The sequence below is a fragment of the Rhincodon typus genome, unplaced genomic scaffold (genome assembly GCF_021869965.1).
Source record: "Rhincodon typus isolate 14 unplaced genomic scaffold, sRhiTyp1.1 hic_rhity00013219, whole genome shotgun sequence".
NCBI lineage: Eukaryota > Metazoa > Chordata > Chondrichthyes > Orectolobiformes > Rhincodontidae > Rhincodon > Rhincodon typus.
Genome location: NW_025978857.1, coordinates 1 through 6,326, shown reverse-complemented (window position 1 = coordinate 6,326; position 6,326 = coordinate 1). Strand labels below are relative to the sequence as shown.

Genomic DNA, 6,326 nt, shown 5'->3' with positions numbered 1-6,326 from the left:
CCCGAATAGTTAAGAAAATGTACGAGCCGGATAGGGATCCTCGAAGCCTTTCCCTGTGCCTTCGCTGTTGTTGTGTTGCAGTAGCAACATCGGAAGATGTCATTTCTGAGCTAACAGCTCGTCATGGTCTTAGGTGCTGGATTGAGGTTCCAGTCTCAGAGGAGGCGTAGGTTGTGCGGAAGCATGGTCGGGATGAGCTGCGTTTAAGTTGATCGCAACCAAATGTCTTTGTTGCTCGCAAACTGATCTTTGATGTGGGACAGCACAGATCCTCCATCGGGCCAGTGTCCAGGCCATGTTTCCATGGTACAGTGGCATGGATTGCCCCCAGCATGATATCGGGAAAAGCAGGCTGCGCTGCTGCTTCATGTTCCAGGCAAGTTACGTTGTTCATCCTTTTCACTGAGAGCGAATAGAGATGGTTGTACCACTGCTGCTGTGAAATCAAATCCTGCATGAATTCTAATCGCAGTTATTTGCTGTTGTGGCGAAAAGGAGAGTAATTTCGATGTAAAGTTTTGTTAATTTTCTCTCATTTCCTTCATTTCTGCCCTGGAGAAGGGAACTGATGAGCTGCCTTCTCGATCCGCTGCAATCATTGCCGTGCAGGCACACCCGCATTGTTGATCAGAAGGGAAACCCAGCGCTTCGAGACTGTGATTGCTAATTGTCACTTTTCATGGGTCATTCTAATTCAGTTCTGTTTTTCCCTTATTTGAGCACTTTCCGGAAAGTGGCGTTGGACTAAACTCCCAGTATAATTGAAAGCGCAGTTTGGAATTGCCCCGCTGCCACTTGTGTGAGCAGCTCGTGACACAGACAAGTCGAGGTGTCCCACAGACAGCATTCATGCTTTCCTGTGTCTGCAACTGCATTCGCCTTGTCATTTTTGCTTTGGTTGCGCGTTAAGAGCTGTCTGTTTGGGGATTCGCTCGATACCTGAGGAGCTGACATGGTTACCTTCTTGCAGCCAAAATTCTCACTGAGAACTTGTCACGGAGAATGGTCATCGGGGTTAAAAGCAAAGTAGCCCTTTCGTCTCAGGGTGGTCTTAAACCACCAACTTTTCAGTTAATAGCCGAATGCGCTAACCGATTGCGCCACAGAGACAGGCTCCCACAGCCTACGCAAACAAATGATTAAACTGGGGGTTAGCAACTGTACCATCGTCAGAATGGACAGCACGTAAACAGATACTTCGGTGCACCTCGTCCATGCCGACCAGATATCCGAAATTAACTTAGCCCCATTTGCCAGCATTTGGCCCTTATCCCTCTGAAACCTTCCGATTCATGCAATCATCCAGATGCCTTTGAAATGTTGTCATTTCACCAGCCTCCACAACTTCCTCCGTCAGTTCATTCCACACACGCACCACTTTCTGCGTGAAAAATGCCTCTCAGCTCCCATTTTATTTTTCCCCTCTCACCTTAAATATATTCCCTGTAGTTTTGGACTGGCCCAGCCGGTGAAAAAAGACCTCGACCATTCACCCTGTTCATAGCCCTCATGACTTTATAAACTTCTCTAACTTCCCGACATTGCAGGGAAATTTTGCCAGGCCCATTCAGCTTCACCCTACAGTCAAAACCGCGCAACCCTGGCAAGAGCCTGATTGGCAGATTTCTACAGGCTGGAAACATCAAAGGCTCAGGGAACACTGTAGGAAAATGCTGAAAATGTGCACAGCAGTAATTAATCCAGTTTAGCACTCCGTACTTCAGTAATTTCCTCAAAAAAGTCAGGAACCACTTGGGAAAAGAATCATATAATCCCAGTTCACAGCCGATTTGCCAACCGATAAGGTATAATTGGAAATATTCAGTGTGTGTCGCTCCAGTGGCGTAGTTGGTTAGCCCGCAGTATATATATGACTGTGTAGAGGCGTGTGTAATGCCGAGGTTGTGAGTCCAAGTCTCTGCTGGCGCAATTTTAATTTGTCGTGGGATAAGACGCTGAGGAGCATAGTCAATTTTGAACAAAGTTTATGGGAAATTGCCAGGTTCTGAGGGTTTGGAAATGACTCAACGATCGACAAACGTCTTGGAAATGTTCGAAATGTCAAAAAATATTTGCGGAGAGAGAATAAAAGATGATTATTTTTCAGATCGCAAACATTTCTCATATAGCTATTCAAAATTGAATTAAGTTGCTGGAAAAAGCTGTTTAACTCGCTTCAATTCAATTTGATGCAAACTCCACAGGTCATTGAAACATTCAAAAAAGGAATTTGATTTATCTCATTGAAACGTGCGAATGTTACATTCAACTTTGGTCAGAATTTTTATCAGTTTAAAATAAAGAACTGCTGAGAGGAAGGGAGGGTTCAAAATGCAAAGAGACAGAGCCTTGTTTGTGGATTTCTTGGGTGGAGTTCGGAAAGTATGAAATGTTCCTTACATCATCGGAATGTGGTCGAATCATTAAGGCACCATTTTAAAGCGGGAATTGTGCCTCTGAGCGACGGTTTCCTTCCGACTCGAGAGGGTCGAACTTTACTTTTTAATTGAAAAAATGTTCAGTTTCATTTATAGTTCTTCACGGAGAATGAATTGCCGATCTTATTCAGCTGCACGTGTACAATAAATTTCTTTAGACGTGAAGTCAAAGAAATTCGAAACTATTCCCCAACCGCCCACAGACTTTGTCTCACTGTTAAGGTGCCTCCTTAGGGACCTCGGGGTGCAGGTACATAATTCTTTGAAGTTTACACCACATATGGACAGAGTAAACAGGCTTTTAGCACGCCTGCCTTCATTGCTCAATCGTTTCAATTTAGGAGTTGGGAAAGTCATATTCAGGTTGTACAGGATGTTGGTGAGTCCTCTTCTGGAATACTGTGTGCAGTTTCGGTCGCACAGTTTCAGGAGGCATATTATTAAGCTGGCAAGTGTTAAGAAGAGGTTTACCAGGATGTTGCCTGGTATGGAAGGTTTGATTTATAAAGAAGGGTTGGATAGACTTGGACTATTTTCGCTGGTGCTTCAGAGGTTGAGAGGCGACCTGATAGAAGTTTATAAAACAGTGAGACGTGGAAATAGTACTACTGGTAGTTGTCTTTTCCCTCAGATGGGAGACTTCAAGACGAAGGGACGGTTTTAAGTTGAGAGGGGATAAACTTAAAAAAAAGAGATCCGAGAGGCAAACTTTGGAATGACTGTGAATAAAATGATGGCAAGTCCTAGCAGAGAAACGGGTGGCAGAGAAACGGGTGACAGTAAAGCAGGCATATAAGAACGAACGTGTTTCGTTTGCCAGTGAAATTCACCGCTTCACAAAGTGGAGAACATTGAAGTGCAGCAGTGACGGCGATTATTTTGCTGGATATTCACCTTGCGAATGCTATTTCTGCCATTATCCTTGAATACATCACAAGTGGACAGGATGAAAGCTGCAGCAAGAGTGTGGAGCCAGTGGTGTAATTGATGCGGCGTCTGACTTTGGTTTGGAAGATTGAAATGTTGTATCCTCCCTCGCTCGAGTGAAGTTGACAGTTTTTCGACCTTTGCAAATTGACAGATGCTTCCGAAGAGGAATGTATGCCCAGCGCTGTTTTTGTCAGATTTCCAGCAGCTGAAGTGATTGGATCGCTGGGTTTTGGAAATTTAAAATTGAAATTGAAAGGTAAATGAGTAACATGAGTGTGGGGCTACTTCAGCTCACTGTCTATTTCATATCCCAGCTCATGGCAACAGTACCCATTGTCTGGAGAAACTGCTTGTGTTCCACATAAAGCTGCCTTTTGTCGGCGTACCTTGTGTACGTCGGGAGAAGCGGGTAGAACAGTGTGTGTATAATATCACAAAGACTGACACTGAGCCACACATTAAACGGTAAAGTTGATGTTGTTAACTTGCTCGCCCAGCTGGCTTGTTTTCGTTCAGACGTTTCGTCACCATTGCGAGGTAACATCATGAATGAGACTTCCGATGAAGCGATGTTGTTCTACTCCACTTTGAATTTATACTGCCCGGTCTGTTGCGGTGAGTTCTGTCATTTCCCGTTCTGTTCTGTATGGGTTGTATATGGGGTCCAATTCTATATGTTTGCTGATTGCATTATGGATTGAGAACAATGCCTCTAGGAATTCCCATGTGTGTCTATATTTGGCTTGGGCTAATACGGTTATGTTGTCCCAGTTAAACTGATGGCCTTCATTATCCGAGTGTACTGATATTAGGGAAAGTTCGTCGTGTCATTTTGCTGCTAATTGATGTTCATGTATTCTGATGGCTAGTTTCCTTCCTGTCTCTCTGATACAATGTTTGTGGCAGTCGTTGTACAGTATTTTGTAAACTATGTCGGTTCTGCATGTCGTGGGTATGTGGTCTTTAATCCTTGTGAGTGTTTGTCGTAGCATGGCTTTGGGCTTGTGTGCTGCCGTAATTCCTAGTGGTCATAGGAGTTGTCAGTTCTGATATGTTCTTGATGTATGGCAATGTAGCCAGTGTGTTAGGGCATAATGTGTCCTCTTTCTGTTGTTATTTAGTAGGCACCTGCGGATGAAATTGCAGGGATATCCGTTCAAAGCGAAGATTTTGTATTGGTGTTCTTCCTCTTTCTGTATAGTTCTGGATCGTTGCAATGAGTGGTGGCCTGTTTAAATAGTGGCCCGACACAGCTTAGTTTGTGGACCACTGACCTGAGTTAGTTGCCAAATTAAAAGTTTCCGAATCCCTCGAGGCACTGAACCGAGTTGTGACGTGCAAAGGACAACACACAAAGGAGAGTCCTTGTGTGATTGATCCAATGTGATCTGTATACCAGGGTAAACAGTGAAGACTGGTCTTCAGCACCCACGTTGAGCCTGGCTCCACTCGGCCGACAGTCAAATCTCACAAACTACCATTGCCCTTCACTTTTCCTGACCTCCCCTCTATTCTTGTTTTAAACCGATTACACGTCAGACAGTTGCAGCTGGCATTGCTGATGTGGAACTGGAACATGGAGTGAATCGATTTTGACTGGTCAATGACATAATTCTGCTTCTAAAGATCAGTCAATATTTCGTATTTATTCCTGTAAATGTTAACCATTAACAGGCTATGGCAGTGAAGGCACCGAATCGTAATCACTGGACGACCAGGAAAGATCTGTTTATGTGACTCAGGATACTCTGATTCGGCCTTGCATTCTCCCGTCCTTCTGCACGTGATGCCCCTCTGCTCTGTTTCGGTTTTATTACGTCTTGGTTCATGATACACAAGGTCTCCAATTATCTATTACTTTGTCGTTTCTAACACATGAGACCCTCTTCCCAAATTTGTTGGAGTGGCTCCATAGCTCAGTGGTTAGAGCACTGGTCTTGTACACGAGGAGTCGTTAGTTCGAGTCTCACTGGGGCCTGTGGCAAATTTTGCACACCCGCTGCTTCCAAGATCGACAGGTGCCCTTTCAATCTTAGCTGAAATTATGACAACATCATTTCCTCCACAGGCGAGAAATGTGTTTGAAATTCCACATTCCTGTTTGTCCGACCACGGACTTGAGGAAGAGCATTCGGAATGGCAGGAAGCAGCTGACGTGAGCGAAGTTTGACCGGAAGAGCGAGGTGAAGCCGGAAAACTGCAGAGTGACAGGTGAACAACGGAGGAGGGACACAAACCCGGGGCAGCCGCCGAATGCTTCCTTTTGTTGCTGTAAACAGGTTCTAGTTTTGAAGTCTGCAATGGGACAATAGAGCCAAGTGAGTGAAATTCTGCTTTCTGGGGGCTGCGCTCTCCTAAAGCCTCTGGCACTCTCGGTGGAAGGTGTCCTTGTTTGTTTCCTGCTATGAGTGAAAATGAGGTTCACTTCCCCGAGGGGGCATGAACACAGTTTTCCCACCTCAAACTTCAGTCTCATTGGTAGTGATGCGTGAGATTAAAATGTTACAGGGAAAATAACATTGAAATGAACACTTGAAACATGAGAGCACACAAGGCTAAAAGGCCAAGTGCTGGAAACTGGGATGTTCGGTCTCTTTCCATACTGTAAAAACTCAATGATGCGATCATTTTGCAGGAGCAACTTATTACCAGTGAAATAAAAGCCAGAAGCTGTGTTATTAAGAAATGATGCAAGTCTGCTTGTTCCCAGGTGGTCTAGTGGTAAAGGTACTGTAGTTTCACCACTGTTGCCTGGGCTCGAGGCCTGCTCAGGGAATGAGGATTTATTGTCCTCACAATAACAGCAGCAAAGGCTGAGCAGTGCCTGGAGGGAATCCTTTTAATGTCTCGGATCAATGAATGTCCTGGCCACTTAAAGAAGGGAAGGTAGTTTAACTGTCTCTACTCAGTTGGACAGTTCACCCTTCATGTGCCTCTGATTCCCAGTTCTAAAGATTC

The 6,326-nt window shown here is 44.7% G+C and overlaps 2 non-coding genes across 2 annotated transcripts; one reads left to right on the top strand and one right to left on the bottom strand.

Moving 5' to 3' along the window:
• Positions 1-1,036: 1,036 nt before the first annotated feature.
• trnan-auu lies at positions 1,037-1,110 on the bottom strand. Its single transcript has one exon. It is a non-coding gene; the product is annotated as a tRNA-Asn (tRNA).
• A 4,163-nt stretch (positions 1,111-5,273) lies between these two features.
• Positions 5,274-5,346, top strand: trnat-ugu. The gene has a single exon. It is a non-coding gene; the product is annotated as a tRNA-Thr (tRNA).
• Positions 5,347-6,326: the final 980 nt, after the last annotated feature.